This window comes from Bidens hawaiensis, unplaced genomic scaffold, assembly GCF_021521415.1.
Source record: "Bidens hawaiensis isolate Kalapana, Puna unplaced genomic scaffold, B.hawaiensis_p1.1 tig00057903_1, whole genome shotgun sequence".
Classification (NCBI taxonomy): domain Eukaryota; kingdom Viridiplantae; phylum Streptophyta; class Magnoliopsida; order Asterales; family Asteraceae; genus Bidens; species Bidens hawaiensis.
In genome coordinates, this window is record NW_027500451.1 from 3,087 (window position 1) to 24,269 (window position 21,183).

Genomic DNA, 21,183 nt, shown 5'->3' on the forward strand with positions numbered 1-21,183 from the left:
CAAGAATTTCGTATATGTTTGTGAAAATTCAAGAACTAGAGGATTCGACCAAAATGACGTTATGTCGTATTCTATTTACGGTTGGAATATGTGTTTGATAATTTTCATTTTGAAATCCCGATTGCTTTAAAAATGCGCCCATTGTTTATTGCAAATTTCTCACGTGAAATTATGAAATACCAAAATTAAAAGCTCGACCTAACCAGGGGATGTGCCTTTCGACCCTGCTACTAAGGGCGTTACCCCTAGACCCCGCCACGGGGGGCGTTGTCCCACACGGATTCCTCATTCCTTGGGGCTTCGCCTAAAAATCATAATAAATTCAAACAATACCTGCTGACTTGTTGATGAATATTATAATACACATTGGTCGACAAAGTCAATCCAGTTATACTAAAGAATATTACAAGTTATTGGCTATTATGATTTAGACTTTGTCATGTAAAGACAATAAGTTATGAAGACAAGTTATATTTTCATGTAAGCATATTTTCATGTAAGCATGATGTGGCATGTTATCATGCTATTTGCTAGTGCTACGAAAAAATTTACTCCACTGGCTCAAAATTATAAACACCAGTTCAAATGTAAGCTAAAACTTCATCTTGACATAATAGTATGCATTTCTATTAAAAAAATAAGAAAAGAGATTAATAACGATTATATTAGTATTAGTTTGACCTCTTCGTGTTGGGGGGTTTAATTTAGGTTTATGTTTTTAATCGTTTTGCTATTTAGTATTCTGTAATGATTTGTTTATTTTTTAACGTAATTTTATTTTGATTTCATATGTATACATTAGTTTGCTACGTTCATTATATACGCTGATTTTTTTAAACAAACAAACATGAACACAAATATTTGTCTTATGAAAATGGGCAATTGATGTAGGTGAAGATGATGCTTGATGCATGAGAATGGAGGTTGACGATGGTGGTGGGTAATTAGAAGTTAAGTGATGATGGAGAGGATAGACCGATAGCAGAGAATATGTAGATGAGAGAAATTAAGTTAGGGTTTGAAGATAAAAATGTTTCACAAATAAATGAGATGTTATAACCCGTTTAAGTGCTATCTGGGTATAGTGAGACCCATTACTCGTGAAAATTATTGTTTAATGATTAAGGGGTTGTTTCACAAATAAATGATATGTTATAACTCGTTTGAGGGCTATTCGGGATTATGAGACCCATGACTTGTGAAAATTATTTCTTGATCATGAAAGGTTTTCACAAATAATGAGACGCCATAACCTATTTAAAGACTATCCGGGTTTTGTGAGACCCATATCCGCAAATTCAAGTCAAACGCATAAGAATCTTCAAATCACAAATCAAGCAATCTAATAGCTTGAGAGTGCATGGGTAGGGAGCAACCATATAGTGGCATATAAGATTTTTTTTATAGGAATTTATATAGATAAATATATAGATGTCTAAAACAAGCCAAAATCCTGTAAAGGTAATCCACAAACTACATAAAAGCAACAATAGGTGATCAAAATTTTGCAACAGAAATATGTTCTTAGTATTATTTCTAGGTATTTTCATACACCTTTAATAGAGGAGACTGGAGATAATATAAACTTATACTAGTGTGATCGATATGATCCATGATGTCATCAATCATCATATTTCATCCTTAAGTTATTTGCATATATAACTGCACTCATAGTGTGCTTTATTACATTCATAATATTACGTTATTGGAGCATTCATATATCAAGCTAAACCCATAAAGCTCCAGCCCTGATGAGCATCGGCTTCAAAGCACTCTTGAGTTGAAGACTCATGATTTCATTAGCACCACCAACCAACTCACCACCAATGAACACAGCCGGGACCGTACCACACCCACGCCCACACAATGCCTGCTCTATCTCTCGGCCTCGCGCTATCTCATCAAGCTCATAGACCGTTGGGTTCACACCAAAGTCATTGAAAAGAGACTTGACTGTGTGGGACAGGATGCAAGAACTCTTGCTGAAGATCACCACTGGCCTGTCACAAACCATTCGGCTCACCCGATCCATAGGTTAATATCGAAGCGTTATCGATCAAAGACAGTATTGTTTTTATTTTATGATTTAAGGAAATGAGTTTCATATATATTTTGTGTGAGATGTTATGGACCATGGGGGAGATATATAGGGGCTGTGAGGATAATATGTGGAGAAAAGAGAAAGTTTTAGGTTGGTGACAGATAATGATGTTGGGTCATAATACGTAGGCAAAAGTTGATAGTAATACGTAGGCAAAAGTTGGTCGGAGAGAATCTGCTTTTTAAGCATTTTTGTACGGCTTCATATTCTGTTCATGAAGTACGTTTATTCTCAATTTCTAATGGTCTTTTCAAGGAGCGAAATACCATATTTTTTTCTCAAAGGTTCGAGTTGGTCAATTTCATAAAATTATAAAGTACGTAGCTAGTCATTTGATCAAGTAATACTTTCTTTCGTTATATTTGCTATATAAGGTACGTAGTTAGTTCTTTGTTTTAGACTTATAGTTATACAAGTGTATGCACGCCAAACATCTCTATAAATTTATAATATTGTAATGATTTATGCTAACGTAACAGAAATAATTAATGGAGTTAGTAAATTAGACTGAAATGACAAAAAATTGAAACCATGGTGACACAATTGGCAAAAATTTGCATGAAAATCAAGGTCGGCCCTTGAGGTGCGTGAGCGGGGCTGGCTTCGAGAATCCTCGGAATGTTTTGGGCCCGGGACAAGTACTAAAAATGTGGCACATGTAATATAGATTTTTTTGTCTTTTTAGATTTGGTTTAATAGTTTAAGCAACTATTGGCTTTTGTGGGACAATCTTTTAAAGAGCAAAAAGAATAATAAGACACAAAAAAATATGTCGTGTTGTATTTAACACTTGAACTTGTGAACTTTACATTTTCTTATAATGGTTTTTGATGTATATAAAAATATACATCTTTTAAGCATCAAATAATCTCCAAATTACTATCTTTTATTATATTATCTAGTTCAAATGATTACTTATTATGTTAATTTCTATTTTCAAGCTTATTCGAACCTCAAACGAAGAAACGAGTGGATACACGAAGAAAATGAAGAAAAAGAAGAATTTGTGTGTCAGTCAAATTAACACACTCCCGTGTCCCACCTAGCATATCCCCGTGGTCACCTTTCCAAAAAAAGAGAAAATCTATGAAACCAACACAGGACCGTGTCTCACCTAGCATGGGGCCGTTGTCACATTTCCAAGAAAAAGACAAAATCTGATGAAGCTAACACGGGGCCGTGGCCTATCTAACACACCCCCGTGGTCGCCCTGCCAAGAAAAGGAAAAAATATAAGAATCTGTCATCCAAAACACACCCCCGTGTGTCACCTAACACGCCCCCGTGCTAAAGTATCATATTTACGATCTGACAAGCAGATAATGCACCTGGACAGCTGTACATGGGGGTGTGCCAATCTGACACGGGGCCGTACCCAGTCACGTTGACAGTCTATAAATGGATTGCATGGTGTGCTTGGAGAGGGTTAGGATGAGTTTCTCACATAAAAACACTCACTTTACACTTGAATTGAAGATCCTTTGGAGAGTTTAAAGGCTTGGAGGCCTCCATAATCATCTACTGTCACCATCATCACCCATCACCATTAAAGAAGGGGATTCATCCCCAATTTGGCTAGATTATTCTAATTAATCATCATATATTTGTTATCTTCATCTTCTTTGATGTTCAATATCATGCTTATCATGAGCTAAAACTCCATTTACCATCTAAATCTATGAAGAAGCATAATTATATTTGATGATTATATTGAATATGTGATATAGTTTTTATGAAAATACATGATTATTTTGCAATTATTCTTTGATGAAATATGATTTGTCATCATAATCCATTAATTAAAGGTTGATGATTAAAATTTTTAAAACAAATCTTTATGAACATTCATGATTCACTCGTGTTCTTGGAAACAAGGAATGGTGAAAAGAAAATCTTGATATTTTATCCAAAACATAATTCCTTTTGTTGGACTTTGAAAAGATGAGATACAAGCTATGATCAATTTCTTTAGTTATGGTAATTCTAAAACAACATTGTTAAGTACGATTGATTAGGTTACCATGCTAGCTTAAGAAATCATATGTTTAAGGAATGCGTAATTATATACATAAATCAACCAAGAGGAGGTTATGTGACTAAACTATAATCACCCGAAGTTGTTAGAATTAGTATTTGAGAAATCGAAGTCAATCCTAATCTTTATACTTCACTAAACCTACTTGCTTACTTAAATTGACATTTTCATGATAGACATGAAGTTATGCATTCTACTTTCTTTTATGTCATAGGGTAATTCACTTAGGAAGGAGAGGTTATTCTATCTTATATTATTAAAGTAAGTTAATCACATATTCACCATATTAATCATCAAAAGAAAGTTGAGTGGATTCTTGATTTAGATGCTAACATTCATTTATAGATTTTCTCGTCTAAAATTCCTCTACTTGTTCACCTATTTTACTTTATTATAATTAGTTTAAAAATAGCATTTAACGATTATTATTTCCGGTTAATTTAGATCAAAGATTTATTATTAGAAATCATTCGTGTCTATGGATCGATACTTGGTTCTTACTAATACTATTATACATATACGATAGGTACAGTGTCCTATATGTGTATGGTTTAGTCTAAGGGGCTGTTTGGTAGCCTCTTAGTAGTCAGGAAGAGGCTACCTCTTAATGGCTTATAACCTCTTAATGGTTAAGAGGTAGCCTTAAGTCTGAATGGTTAAGAGGTAACCGTTAAGAGGTAGCCTCTTAATCATTCAGACGTAAGGTTACCTCTTAACCATTAAGAGGTTATAAGCCATTAAGAGGTAGCCTCTTAATGGCTGTTAAGAGGCTACCAAACAAATAGAAATCATTTTTATAAATTTAAAACACGGTCTTGTGTGAAAACAAATTAATGCATTTTATACATACGCAAACACAACCAGTTTTTCCAACCCAACTATAAAAACTTTGATATGCACAAACTAGATTTATAGTCTAAATATATTACTTTAAACATATTTAATTAAAAAAAAGATTTGGACCCTTCGGAAGGCCGGGCTTGAAGTCGTAGCCTACGCTGTGTAACATTCGTTGAATTTTGAATAAAAAAAAACCCGACCCATTTAAATAATCGAGTGATTTCTTTTCGCTTGATTTAGTGTTTTTGTTAGTATTAAGTATTTAATTATTATTGATTTTAAATATCAAGAATATACAAATTTTACCCAAAACTAAACCTTGGATCTCCTTTGCAACCTTAATCAAAGATGAGGGACCTCATGCAAATCTAAAATACCAAAGTTTTTCCCTCCTTTCTATTTCACCATCATCGGCCGACTACCCCCCTCCTCACATGGTAACTTGCTTAATCTTTCCTAAAACACGAAATTGACTTTACAAAATTGATTCTCCATCAAAATCGCATCCCACAGACGGTATAAACTTGGAAAACGCTAAACGAATGAAAGCTAATTAACCAAAACTAACCCGCGGCTGCCCTTAACCTTAAACCACTATAAATACACGTCTATAATACAATTAAACTTGCACACACAATACTTTCAATCCTACGAATTCGAACCCAAACCCTAACTAAATTACAGAAAACGAAGCCGTCAAGGGCCATATTGAATCCAAGTTTGAAGCCGTGACCCATTGTGCTCGTTAACCTTCAATCCGCAACCATAAACGGTAACTGAAATGTGCATTTAGTTCGTTTTGAAGCAATAAACATTAACCCTAACTCAATTCAAATCAACAATTAACCATTAACGTGATTTAAGAGCTAGGGTTTATGTTAATGAATATGAACAACTGAACCTGTGTATTTATTTAAGTGTTTTCATGATTTTAAAAAATAAACAAGCGAGGCTGGTGGTCTTTATGCATGCTTTAAACACTTGAACCGGCCTGGGGCGCGTGTTCGAACCTCCCAGGCCCGGTTTTATCTAATTTTTTTTAATTTTCCTTTATTTTAAACCTTTAATAATAATATACATAATAGATAAACTTTATTTTGTTAAAAACCGAACCCCAAGATATTACTTTTCGAACTGTTCCCGACATCTATGCATTATACAAATACACACACACACGCATATATCTATATATATACACCTATATATGTTTATAGATATAAATAAAATGTCAATAAACATATATATATATATATATATATATATATATATGTTCGTCGTATATTAAAATGAACCGTACTAACTATTAACGTTCGAAGTGAGTTTTTGTTTAATTTTCCCATTAATAGATAAATTAGTATTAATTAATATGTATGTTATTATAATCATATATAATAGTTACTTATATAATATAAATACAAAATAATTTCAGTAAACGTGTATTTAGTTTCTTATTGATTAATACATTCCATAATAATAATAATAATAATAATAATAATAATAATAATAATAATAATAATAAACCGAGTTAGATTTTAGTTTCAAATAATTTATTCTGTTAGTTAATAAATATGTATGTGTATAACATTTTTGGTTAATTAATATTGATTATTTATAACGTTTATTTATTATAAATAGATGCTTATAAGTAAAGAATTAAGACAAAACACTAATAATAATAATAATAATAATAATAATAATAATAATAATAATAATAATAATCATCATCAATATATATAATAATCTTCAAATTTATTTTAACAATTATACTAATAGATCTTTAATCTCAAAACACCATCAAGTCGCAAATTCGTTATAAACCTCGTTAATTGTTCATTTATTAACTAATTTTGTCGTTAACAATTAGGGCGTTTTTATTGACGTATGTCGAGAAGATTAACCGTTGCCACCTTAACTTTTTATCATAGTATCAACACTCGTTCCAACCGATAAGGTAAGTAATTTACATCCCCTTTTTTACCATTTTATATTTTGGGGGCGTTATGCGTTCATAATTCAAACACTTTATCTCACACTACAATTCTATTATTTGCGTTATATGATATTGCTCAATTAGTTATACGTGCAAATGTGACTATGTGTTTATTTTATGTTTTGGTGGTTGGTATCTCATACTCATCCTTATTAGTATAATCATACGCTGTCGGAGTAGCTCGCTATCTATGTGATTCGATTGAAAAGACAATTTTTATATTTATTATTATACTAGTTGTTGTAATTCTTATTGATCGCAAGGAATTGACTTTTTAATATTATATATATTCAAAAACCGTGATCGCTTGCTCAACTTTATGTTGACAAGCTATGTGTTTTCACGCATGGCGCAGGTAGCTTTTTGGGATTAAGAAACAAGATATTAAAGAGTAGATTGGACCATAGAATGTATGATGAATAATGTTGAACTTTATTTCTATTATTTTTAGTTGTAATGTTTATTTCTTTTAAGACAATGTTTGTGCTTTGTGTATTTGAATTATATGAAATAAATAATTTAGATATTGACACGTGTATTTACTTAGTGTCTTTTGAGCTATGATACAATTATGTCGCGCCTCAGCATATTCCGCCTTAGGTTGGGTGTGACACGCTGCCCCTGGGTTGCGCTTGCATGTGAGCCTCGGTCGAGGCACCTTGTTTTTGGCCAATATATATATACAACAAAATAAACCTTATATAATACACTTATATATTAATCATCTTAAAATTATCGGGTCCAAAATTTTCTTTTACTCGTAATTCTTTTGATAAGCTTTAGGTTATTGAGCACAAATTGAAATCAATAACTAAAAAAATTAATTATAATAAACAGTTGAAAAAACAAGAAACGTCGATCATAACACCTCTTGTTAGTTATTCCTCCTTCCAACCTCCACATAACCTCAGGGGAATTGAAGATGAAGATCTTAAGATGTCTTGTTGAATGTATGAATGAAGAAAATATTGATGGTGAGGAACTTTATGTGAAGTTTAGTTCATCAGATACATTATATAACACGGAATTTATTAACCCCATTGAAGTTTTGAAGCATTTGAATGCGACCTAAGAAAATTTCTCAAATGCAAATATTGCGTATCGAATATTATTAACTATTCTAGTTACGGTGGCATTTGCGAAAAGAAGTTTTTCAAAGTTGAAGTTATTGAAATCGTACTTACGATCCACAATATCTCAAGAACGACTCAATGTATTGGCTATGATAACTATTGAGAGCGTAATCTTCTAATGTAAATTACGAAGAGGTGATCAAGCAAGTTGCTGTCAAGAATGCTAGGAGAGCTTCATGAATTATCGGTTAGCCGTTAGCTATTGTTGTATTTGATTTTATTACAATTTTTTTGTTATATATATATATATATATATATATTATAATGTTAATGTCGTTTAAAAAATCGCTTATATATTTTGTTACTTGTTAGGGCGTACGAATCTTTTTATTTTGGCTTAGCCACTTTGCTTCTAATAGATTCCTAGTGAGCTAAGATGCTAGCCCGAGAAGTGCTCCACGGCAAATGAAACAAAGGACAAAAGCGAGCAAAAGACAAAAACGATTTCAACAGTTTACTCTGTAATATATGAGTCGATGAGTTCTTAAATGTGCTTGCCATCACTTATATTTTCTCTTCATATTGTTTATGTAGGAGTTCATTAACTTTTGACCCCATATTCTTTGCTTCTAATAGATTCCTAGTGAGCTAAGATGCTAGCCCGAGAAGTGCTCCACGGCAAATGAAACAAATGACAAAAGCGAGCAAAAGACAAAAACGATTTCAACAGTTTACTCTGTAATATATGAGTCGATGAGTTCTTAAATGTGCTTGCCATCACTTATATTTTCTCTTCATATTGTTTTATGTAGGAGTTCATTAACTTTTGACCCCATATGAGCGATACACACGCTTAATCTTTGAGAAAAAGGGAAAGTTAAGATTTTCTTTGGAAGCGACAACTTCAAATATCTTATTAACTCTGACAATATTTGGTAACATGACCAGAATATGTAATATGTTGTGTTTCGAACTACATTGTGTTATCTATAGAGACAACTGAAATCATACAGAATTATAGGGTTTCAAGTTGCCTGCTACCTACTCAACATTGGATTGGTATAATGGAAAAACGTTATGAAATTGCACAACAGGTTAAATACAATAAAATTAGGGATTCAACGGGATTCTTAGTGTCAGAAGGTCAAGAAAGTTGGTGACTGAAATATAAAAGGATTCTATAATACTTCGTAAAGGACCCATAATGCTCATGAGCAGCTCCTGAAATCGTATTATTATAGAACTGATCCAACATAAACTTTTGTATCTCTAGCATATAACCGCCACACTTGCTAAAGAAAACAAAATTCACCTTCCAAAACTCTCTACCCATTAGTGGAGCTCATGCTTTTTAGATATGATGGAACAAATTTATCTCACATGGTTTTATATACTTTTAAGAATTCTCTATTGTGTTGTTTACAAATAAGTTTTAAATTAAGACTGTTAGTATCATTAGTGTGGAATTATCAAATCCTAGTAAAATGTAATTACTATATTTGGTTTATCGTTAGTCTTACACATGACCCAGTCACCCAACTATAACTCATGACCATGATAAAAATTTTGGGAATCTAATGTGAAAAACTTTTATATATTTTATTGTGAGGATATAAGTAAAGTTGGACTTACACTAGTAAGCATCTTTAAAGAGGATGCCATTCTATTTCATACACATGGACAAAATCAAATAAAAGTAAAATGCTGATAACAACTCGATGGAGTCTTGTGACCTCAAAAGTAAAGTGGTAAGTTCTAAAATTTATTAAAACAACTAAAAGGAAAATCATCAAATAATCTATTGATTATGTTCATATCATAATGATATGTCGGTGCTTGCACGTATGTAAGTACGTACATACCAACATAATACAAGGTATTAGTATATTTGTATTAGTTCACAACCCGATTTCCTGCTCTAACAATAAAAGTTTGAATTATTGTATTATACTTAGATATAATCATTTTGTAAATTAGTTTTCGTCCTGTTGTGATTCTTTCATATAATATAGAATAGGTAACAACCGCATATTGTATTTATTCATAACATGTATAATGAAATTATTGTATCGGGTGATTTCTCTCACATGATATTTGATGATGTGAGTATCCTTACCCACCACCCATAAGCTAACGAAGCCTAAAAGCCAAGAAGCAAAAAGCCTCAGCTTCAAAGCTCGGAAGTTCCCGTACCCATGCACTCTCAAGTAAAATTCAGAAAAGCCATCTCTGAATTGACATAAAGATAAAATCTGCCAAAACATAAACATGTCGACATTACAGACAAAAACTAAACGATAAGTTACACCAGAATAGAATGGCTTGCATGAATAAGCGAAAATGAGGAGTTGACTCTTTCCTCTTGAGAAGCTCCCGCACTGCCTATAAAAAGAGACTTCTACAAAACAGTAAATCATCTTTTTACTCTACTCTCTCTTGATTCTTACTCTCTTATCACCTCTAAATCATATCACATTACTGATTCGCCGGAGGCTGATTGAAGGAGACCCCCTCCTGCGGTGAGACTAATCGCTTTTGTTCTTTGATTTTAGCAGGTTAGAAAGCTCTGTTAATATCATACTTTTGGGCCACCATGCCTTCATTTCCACTATACCTGCTGTAGAAACAGTATCCGACCATGAGAAACAAAACCCAAATCACAAACTAATCCAGCTTTCCATACAGTTTCTAGCGACCTGCTCCTCTCTTCATCCATGTTCTCCATGTAAACACTCATAGCATTCAATAATTCTTGTTCTTCTTTTTCAGTTACAACCATCCCTCTAACCACCCCATCCTCCCTCATCGTGAATACCCTACCTACCTCACTAAAGCTAACCACCACCAGCTACATCAGTTAGAAGTTACAACATGAAGCCATCCTCTATGTTTGGGACCTATACAAACAAATTGATGGCACTTTTTCTATGCCTACACCTATTGTTGAAAAAGAAAGGTGTGGCATTCAAGACAAAATCAAGTATATCCTAATTGATATGAAAAGATTAAACGATTAAGAAAATACAAATAATATATGTATACTAATGACTAAAATAATGATATTGAAACCTTAGTATGTAGAAAACTAGCTAAATGGAAAGATTCCGGTTAACATTGCGTTATCGTATTAACCACAAAAAGTAGTACAAAAACAAGAATTGTATCATTTGTGAAGCTGAAAAAGACTTATGAAATACTTGCTTAAGATGTTTTAATTAATAAATTATAAAAAGATTTTGGTTTTTGTAACAAGATGGCCTTTTTCCTCAAAATGCAAAAATAAGAAGAAAAATGCTCATTTTTGCATTGTTTACCGCAACCAACTATATATTTAGCCAAAAAACAAACCCAAACCTAAAATAAACTCAAGATCAGTCGTACTTGCACTCAAAATGAGAAGAAGGAAGAAAAAAAGGGGAAGGGGCCCTACCCCTACGTTCCAGTTGGAACAAAGGGGGATACCCCACCCTTGTTTTCTTCACCTCTAAGCATTCCCAATCACAACCTATTTCATATTAATTACAATATACATCTGCTCCATCTTTTTATCTACAAAATACAGCCAAGAGCCTTAATTTAAATTAAGATTTTGATGTCGTTTTGATCATGTTATTAAGTAAAAACATGTGTTTAAAGAAAAAAAATTGATTTTTAACCATGAAAACCTTTCAATTTACAACAAAAGCAGTCTTGGAAGCTAAACATGAATACTAACCTAAACTATAAAGATTTTTGGAGAAAAACTTGGATTAGAAGGTTTAAATCGCGTTTTCACGAATCAAAAACTCGATTTGAAACCCAAACCGAAACCATATGATGCAAGGCTTGATTTCAGATGTTATATGCTTGGTTTTGTTGTGTAGTACTTGTATGTATACTAACTAGTTATTCACGACCTCAAAAACGCAAGTAAAGAGCTTAAACAAGCAAGAAACGGAAAGGTATTAACCGAAAAGTTCGTTTAGTTGAGTCTAGGCTGTGACTTGTTTATTGTTAGCCCATGAAATTAATAGGCACATCACTTGCTATATGATTAGGTCCTTATTCAAATTTGAGAATTGTTCAATAAATTGTGTTTTTTGGTAATTTCCTATCTAATTGGTGTTTAATTATGAAAAATAGAAAACAAGCTGACAAAATTCTAAAACGTTGTGGAGAACTTAGGTGAACCAGTGTAAGGTCACACATAAATTTTTGGGTATATTGGATAAACCTAACTATATTTTTGGGATTCTCGTTTAATCGAGTTTAAACGATTGTTTGTTGCTCAAATACTCATGTTAACTAAATAGTTTGATTCTGGAAATTCTGCAGGGACTTTGTGAAGTTATTTTGACCACTCAGAAAAATAATTGGATTTTTTGGATACCGTTAAGTATAAACGGACAATTTATCTATTAAAAATAATAATTAAAACGAGTTTTATAAATTAATAAATAAGTTTAATATTGTCAAAAATACTTTTTTTAAAAATCTACACTTTATAAACATTTAGTGTATAAATTTGAAAGTTAATAAATGTAATTTCTAATAAAATCGGCAACGTTCTGTTTAACGAACCTGCTGGAATATCAAAACTAAAAGGGTGGCCAAATGTCATAGTTTTGGATAAATTTAATTATAATGTAATTTGGATAATTAGGATGAATTGTACGCGCCCCCCCAACCTAGTCCGCATTAAACGAAAACGGACACTGTAGCGAATCTGGACACCTAAACCCTAAATTTTCTTCATAGTTTTAGTCCTTTCATCAAATAACACGTTCACTCAAGTGTGTGTGATCTTACCTGTTTTCAAAACGCCTAAATCATCGACTCTGCCATACATAAAACGGTGAAACTGATCCGAAACCGATTTTGAACATCAGACATTACACAACGTCACAATCTGAGACTGTTGATATGTTTCTAGGTAAATAGCTATACCTAGGCTATATATAACCCAATTCAGTTTAGAGGTGTATTAGTATTAACCGTATGACACTGATTTTAGGATTCATATTAGAAACAAGGCACGCTAGCAGTTAAATGCATACCGTGCTGACGTTATTACTATAAGGTGAGTTTCATGATCCTTTTTCTTTCAAACTTCTTTAATGAATACTTAGGGTGAAAAACATGTTTACATATGTTACACCCGGACCAAAGGCGGCGGAACATGCCAGGGCGTAACGTATTGATTGAATAGTAGCTCAAAAGACACTAATTAAAGCGACAATAATTATTTAATTTCATTAACATTAAACAATTACACAATTATAATAATTGAATCATATACGTATTTTGAATAAATAACCTAAGGTCAAGTAACTATCTTCGATCTTGATTACATCAAATACTTGGACCTGTAACATTTATAAAAATAGAGTTTATCAACACGAATGCTGGTGAGAATACATAAGTTTTGTTTTATACATAGATAAGTAAATCACAATTCATATGTAAATGTTGAGCATTACAATTCTTATGAAAATGTAAACAACTAAATAGATATGGACCGTTCCTATTGATACGAAATCAATGTACTTGGGTAAATGTATGATTATATTAGATGAGAATAGATGAAGATGAGATACAAACCACCAAACATAATATAAACACTTAAGCACACAAAACATAATCATAAAGCATGCAATAATCACACATAAACATAATTTGAATTGTGTTTTGAATATATGCGTCAATAAAACATGAGTAAGTGAGAATAAGGTATACATGCTACCACCAAAATATAAAGATAGAAAAAGGGGTATGTAAACTCACCTTAACGAGTGAATTATGATAAAAATTAAGATAAAAGCGGTTGAGCTTCTCGGGATTTATCAATGAGAGTCCCTAATTGTTAACTATAATATTAATTAATTATAACGAAATAAAAACAAGACTTACGACCGATTTAGGATTTTATCGGGTATTAAGTAGCTTAAATTAGAATATTATTAGTTTATTTATAATACTTTTAGTGGTTTATTATTATTTATTTATTTATTATTTGGTATTTATGAATAAAAATAATTATTGATAAGTAGATAAGTATTATATATTACATGCATATATATTAACGGAAAAGTTTAAAGCAAAATATATATTATTATTATTGTTATCTTTTATGTTAGGCTTACAAATAAAGATGAACATTATATATATATATAGAGAGAGAGAGAGAGAGGAGAGAGTTGGGTTCATTTCAGAAGTGTTTTTAGTGTGAGAAGTGCGGGAAGAGATTGTTGCCAATCATAAGTTTTCTTTTTTAATTTTGGATTATTTAATTGTAGAAGTATATTAGTAAAAAGTTTAGGAGTTTCTTTTGGTAATTAATATTAATTAATTTAAGTTACAAATGATTATACATTTATTTTTATTTTTTAATTTGATTTAACCTTTAAACAATTCATAAAACAAAACCATCGTACTCATACTATAAAAAATATAAATATATTAACAATAATAATAACAAATACCTACACAAATCATAATATTAACCTATACATATAAAAACTAGTTCATGTTATCACCTACACATATTACAATATTATATACATGCACATAACTAGTTCATGTTAACCCACACAAATCACAATAATAACCTATATATACAAATTTACTTCATATTATAGTCTACCAATTTGTATTTATCTACACATATCAGAATATTAACATACACAAACAAACCTTGTTCATGATATCACATAAAATTAATACTATTAACCTAATCTTGTAAAATATTCGCAATGTAGGAACACGCCATATTTTTTTATAATTTTAATTATTTTATAATCTATCTTTTATGTGTAGGCAAATACGAGTTATGTGTAGATGAATATTATTCATATGTAGGTAAAAATAAAATGAACTACCAAAGCTGTGTGGGTGAATACGATATATGTGTAGGTAAATATAAGTTATGTGTTGGTGAAAAATAAAAGAAACAAAATTAGTGTAGGAGGAAATAAGTTGTGTTGGTAAATACGAGTTACATTTTGATAAAAATAAAAATAAATAACAATTTGTATAATTGAATATGAGCTATGTGTAGATTATTATGTTACTTGTGTAGGTGATCAATTTAATTCAATTCACCTACATATACATTTTTTATATATAGCCATAGGTAATAGATAATTCAAATTTGTAACATTCTACAATAATTAATGTGGATAATATTTTAGGAGTTTTAGAGGATTTAATGCATTGAACAAATCAAAGATAATCAATGGCTGAGATCGACTTCTCGCACTTCTCGCTATAATATCACTTCTCGCATGATTCATCCCCTATATATATATATATATATATATATAATATGAGAAGGTTAAATGAGAATCTATTTCAAACAAAGAATATAGTTTGATTCGTTAAGCGAGAGCGGTAGAAAATGTTTTGTTTCTTTTTATAAAAAAACATATACAAATAAGTATAGATAATTTATTTAAGGATAAAAATAAGCTATCAAACTCGGTCTCATTTGAAGGTTCGGTTTTGTAAAATTATAGTTATTAAATTTTATTAATATGTAATAATCATAATATAAAAAGAAAAAGGGTTTAAATCAAATAAAACATTAAAAACCGGGCCTAGGGGACTCGAACCCGCGCCCCAGGCCGGTTCCCTGTGTTTAAACGCAAGCATCTGCCATTGGGGCAGGTGTTTGATTTGTTAAATGGAAGATAACAACAATTTATATACACATCTAGAACTGTTCTTCCCCAAATCAAAACCCTAGAATCTGAAATCGGGTTAAAAGGTTATTGTTGATTTGGGGATAATGTTTGTTGGTTAAACGCAAATTAAGATCACTAATTAATTACCAAAAATGATGGCAGATTAAAGGAGAACGTCATCAACAGGCTCACGGATTTGAACTTGATCTTGAACGGCTCCAACAGTGAGGTATAACGCAATTAACTTAGGGTTTAAGGCTATGGTGTATTGATGATTGTGTGGACGAGTTTAATCGAATTTCGGACATGTTTATATAGGGTATTAAGGACGAGTCAGACATGGTTCATATGTTAATAAAATTAGCTATCAATATATTATCATTTTCAATAATTGGAGCGTCGTTAGACGCGTTTTAGGGTCAATAACGATCAAGGATTGAGGAACAAGAAAAGGGAGGGGGTGTGTTTAACGGCCGAAGATGATGATGGAGGTGGAGGGAAAACATATTTTTGTTAGATTTTGCAATTCAGTCCCTAGATTTTGGAGTTGGGTGCACAAGTGGTTAAAATGTTAGTTTAGGGGCATGTTATGCATATTTCTCATAGTATTAAAAGTAAATAAATAAAAATAAACGGGTCGAGTTTCGGGTTTCAAAAATAACGAATGTTACAACATACATGCATGGATGCATGCATGATGCATACATACATACATACATACATACATGGAAACACATTATGATGTATGTATGTATGTATGTATGCATACATGCATTAATAGTTCAATAATTGACCAATAACCAAACCACAAGGACCTAAAGTGTAAAAAAATGAAATTCCCCTTTCTATCCCAAAGCACCGCCTGACGGTGGTGACCTAGGGCCGCCGCGCAGTGCCACCAAGCATCTGTGCAGATTGTTTTCGTTCTAGATATTTTCCTAGTTCGTTTTTGGCCCGAAATTAGGACATAATCGAGTTTTTTAAGCCCCAAGAAAACTAACATAGCTTAGATACATGTCCATATACATTACCCCTTGTTCAAGAGCGAATTTTACTGATCTTTTCATTTGTTTAGTCATTAAAAACATATTCGGTTTCCTAAACGAGTAGATCTACTTAATATGGATCGTTTATGCTTATTCTATACAAACAACTCATGATTCTTCTGCCACAAACTTTCATAAACCCTAATCTACCAACCTCATCCGTCACATGCTTCTTACCATCATCATTCTCTCCGGTTTTTTCTTAATACTCGATTAAACAAGCTTTGGAGGTTGACTTTGCTTGTACTTGAACATTTGACTTCTGTTTCCCATCAAATCAAGCCTTATCCGGGTAAGTTTTCTTTTGTGAAATCGTTTATGCATATTCCCTAGTCAATAACCTTCAATCAATTTCGGTGGTTGAAGGGTTTTGACTGGTCAATTCGTTTAAAACTCATTAAAGGGCAAAACAGTCAAGAAGTTTGACTTTACGTTTTCTCATACTTCTGGTTGGATTTAGCATTCGGTCCAGAGGACTTTTATTCTCGTAACGAAATTTTAAGGCTACTGACCAAAATACGACTTCTAACTCTCTGTTCGGATTCTGGTCACTACCAGCTCGCTTAAATCTTAAATCTAACATAACTTGAGTTCTAAACATCCGTTTGGATAGATTCCAATGAAAACGAGTTCGATTTTACTTAGATTATCATATCTTAAAGATTCAAGTTCTGATTTTTTATTTCGTTCGACGCATGGTGGACGACTTGTTTAAATCGTAGTTTTTTATCATATTTATTAATCACTTGCCTTCAATCTAAGGTGAGTTTGATCATTCCCCTATTTTTACTAATTTTTATAATGTTTTGGGTACATATGCGTACCTATTCATATTTTCTATCATATGTATATATATATATACACAACCTCGCAAACATAATCATTGTGTGTATATAAATTATATGCTATATGCTAATTGCTACTTGTTTAATTGTTTACTTTATCACATTTGGAGAGGTCCAACATATTCTTATTATAGTATGATCATACGACCGTCTTAGTAGCCAGAGCCTGATTCGCTTGGCGAAGTTAAACCGACAATCTCAGTCATTGTAATCAATGCCCGATCCACTTGGCAATGATTTAATGGCACACTAGCAAGTCTTTGGTTTGTCTATGGTTTGATTGATTACTACTCACATATGTTTGTTTGCGCATTTAACATTTATATATTACATACATATTATTGTTGTGTGAAAATTGGTGATCATCTCACTCAACATGGTGTTGTTGACAAACTATTTTATTTTCTACGCATATGCGGGCTGCTTTGAATTGAAGTTTGACGTGAAAAGTACACTTAGACAATACTTTAGGTTTTAATGAAGACAACCGTTAATTACGTTTATATCCACTTGTTTGAATTGTTTTGTCATATAAATCTGTGTGTACTATTTGAAATAAATAATTAAATAGATATTGTCATATTTTATTTATGATAGTATCTTCGAGCTGTGAGCAATCGGCTCACGTCCCATTTCCGCCTGAGGTTGGGGTGTGACAAATTGGTATCAGAGCCGAAGGTTATAAGATAGGTCGTTAGAAATTGTCCTAGTCATAAGCTTAGGACCCTATACTTGCTTATCTAAACTGCCTTATGTGCTATTTAATTATTTACAGCTTAATTAGATTAATTATTTTATTGTATTGTATCTTAGTTATTTATTGCACACACACACACACAAATCCCGAGACTATGCCTCACATTTAAACTATTTTTCTAAATCTTTTATTTTGGTAGCTATATTTTAATTTGGAAGATTCCTTAAGAATTCCCGAGTTTTGTTTTTACTCCTTCTCCTTAGGGCATGGTAATATGACATGTTCGGTAAGTAATCGTAAGGGGTGCGAGAAACTATGAGTTGGGCCTTGGCAAAATGGTTCCAAGAACCCAAGGTAAAACGCTATTCCTTACCTGGAGGATAACCTGGCTACGGTACTTGAGCCTCTCGGCCATCAGAACAAGATGTCATACGATCGGACCCCTAAGCGGTTAAACGCGATCGGCTAAATGGTTTCACTCCTTTTATAAAAACCGAATTCATGGTGGTTCGTGGTTAAATTTGGGAAAACTTCCAAAATTGTGTTTTTAATTATTTCTAAAATGCTTAGTTGGGTGAAAAATCCATGTAAATCCATGGGCACTCAAACTATCCAATTCTCAACCCGTTTTCAATTTGATTTTTTGTTGGAACGTATCGTCCAGGGTGGTTCCCGAGACACTCCAACTACTCATATTTGATTCGTTGATTCGATATTTAGTTGGGTCCGTTAAATGCCATGTAACGCTCATAGTCCGACCAACTTCATTGATTTGATAATTCGTTAATTAGTTGGGTCAGTTAAATGCCATGTAACGCTCATGTGCTGACCAACTCAATTGTTTGTTACTCGTTATTTTAATTAGGCCAATAAATTGACATGGAGTGCTTATGGGAGGCCCAATTCACAAACTTTATGTTGCTTTATTTAGTTGGGCCATTCAAATTTCCATGGAAAGCTCATGGGAGGTCAACTTGTTTGATACGTTTCGTTATTTTATTTGGGATCTCAATATACCATGGGAAGCCCATGGAAAGCCGAACCTAATAAGATTTTACTTTTGGAAAATTTTATAAACATTGTTTATTTACTTAATTGCCTCACACTTATTCACATTATTTTAAATCCCGACTCGTCCTCGAGTCATCACTAGCACAATTTTATTTAAATACGCATCTCTATTATGTCACATCAACTCATTCCCACGACTTACCCATCATCTTGTAAAGTTTCATCTTCGGTCCTCATAGAATGTTTTCCCTAAGAATCCATCATCGTAATAAATGTCGTTCGTCTGCTTCTCACAGACATCGTTCTACTACTAAAATCGCCAAGGAGTTTGCTGCTGTATGCTATTAACCGAACAACCGCCAACCTCAACAAAACTAAAATACCCTGAACAAAAAATCTTATACTAACTCATATCCATTAAAATATTGTTTAAATTATTTTCTCTGATATATTTTTATATTCTCAAACTATAAACTAACAAGTGTATTTCAATCCATACCCTCACCTTTAAACTATAAATATTTTATTACCTCTTGTTTTTCCTCAATCTTATGTGTCACACCCCAACCTATGGCGGAATATGTCAGGGTGCGACATAATTGTATCATAGCTCAAAGACATTAATTTTAATAAGTGTCAATATCTAAATTTATTTATTAATATCAATCGTACACAAACAATTCAAAATTTAAAAGAATTTGATACAACATTTAAACTTTATAAATTTTAGCCTAAAGTCCAAGTCTATGTCTTCACTTCAGATAACTTCTTATAACAACCTGCGTTATGCGTTAAAATAATTTGTCAACAACACATGTTGAGCGAGTAATTCACAGTTTGGTGTAAATATAATAATATTAATATGAGAAAATAAACAATTCCTTGCGTATGTGAATAGCATCAATTAATGTAAACAAGTATAAGTATCTTTTCATTTATCAATGAGAGTCCCTAATTGTTAACTATAATATTAATTAATTATAACGAAATAAAAACAAGACTTACGACCGATTTAGGATTTTATCGGGTATTAAGTAGCTTAAATTAGAATATTATTAGTTTATTTATAATACTTTTAGTGGTTTATTATTATTTATTTATTTATTATTTGGTATTTATGAATAAAAATAATTATTGATAAGTAGATAAGTATTATATATTACATGCATATATATTAACGGAAAAGTTTAAAGCAAAATATATATTATTATTATTGTTATCTTTTATGTTAGGCTTACAAATAAAGATGAACATTATATATATATATATATATATATATATATATATATATATATATATAGAGAGAGAGAGAGAGAGAGAGAGAGAGAGAGAGAGAGAGAGAGAGAGGAGAGAGTTGGGATCATTTCAGAAGTGTTTTTAGTGTGAGAAGTGCGGGAAGAGATTGTTGCCAATCATAAGTTTTCTTTTTTAATTTTGGATTATTTAATTGTAGAAGTATATTAGTAAAAAGTTTAGGAGTTTCTTTTGGTAATTAATATTAATTAATTTAAGTTACAAATGATTATACATTTATTTTTATTTTTTAATTTGATTTAACCTTTAAACAATTCATAAAACAAAACCATCGTACTCATACTATAAAAAATATAAATATATTAACAATAATAATAACAAATACCTACACAAATCATAATATTAACCTACACATATAAAAACTAGTTCATGTTATCACCTACACATATTACAATATTATATACATGCACATAACTAGTTCATGTTAACCCGCACAAATCACAATAATAACCTATATATACAAATTTACTTCATATTATAGTCTACCAATTTGTATTTATCTACACATATCAGAATATTAACATACACAAACAAACCTTGTTCATGATATCACATAAAATTAATACTATTA

The 21,183-nt window shown here is 31.7% G+C and overlaps 1 pseudogene; it reads right to left on the minus strand.

The window, feature by feature from the left end:
• Positions 1-1,726: 1,726 nt before the first annotated feature.
• LOC143602104 (monothiol glutaredoxin-S2 pseudogene) lies at positions 1,727-2,086 on the minus strand (annotated as a pseudogene).
• Between the last annotated feature and the right edge of the window lie 19,097 nt (positions 2,087-21,183).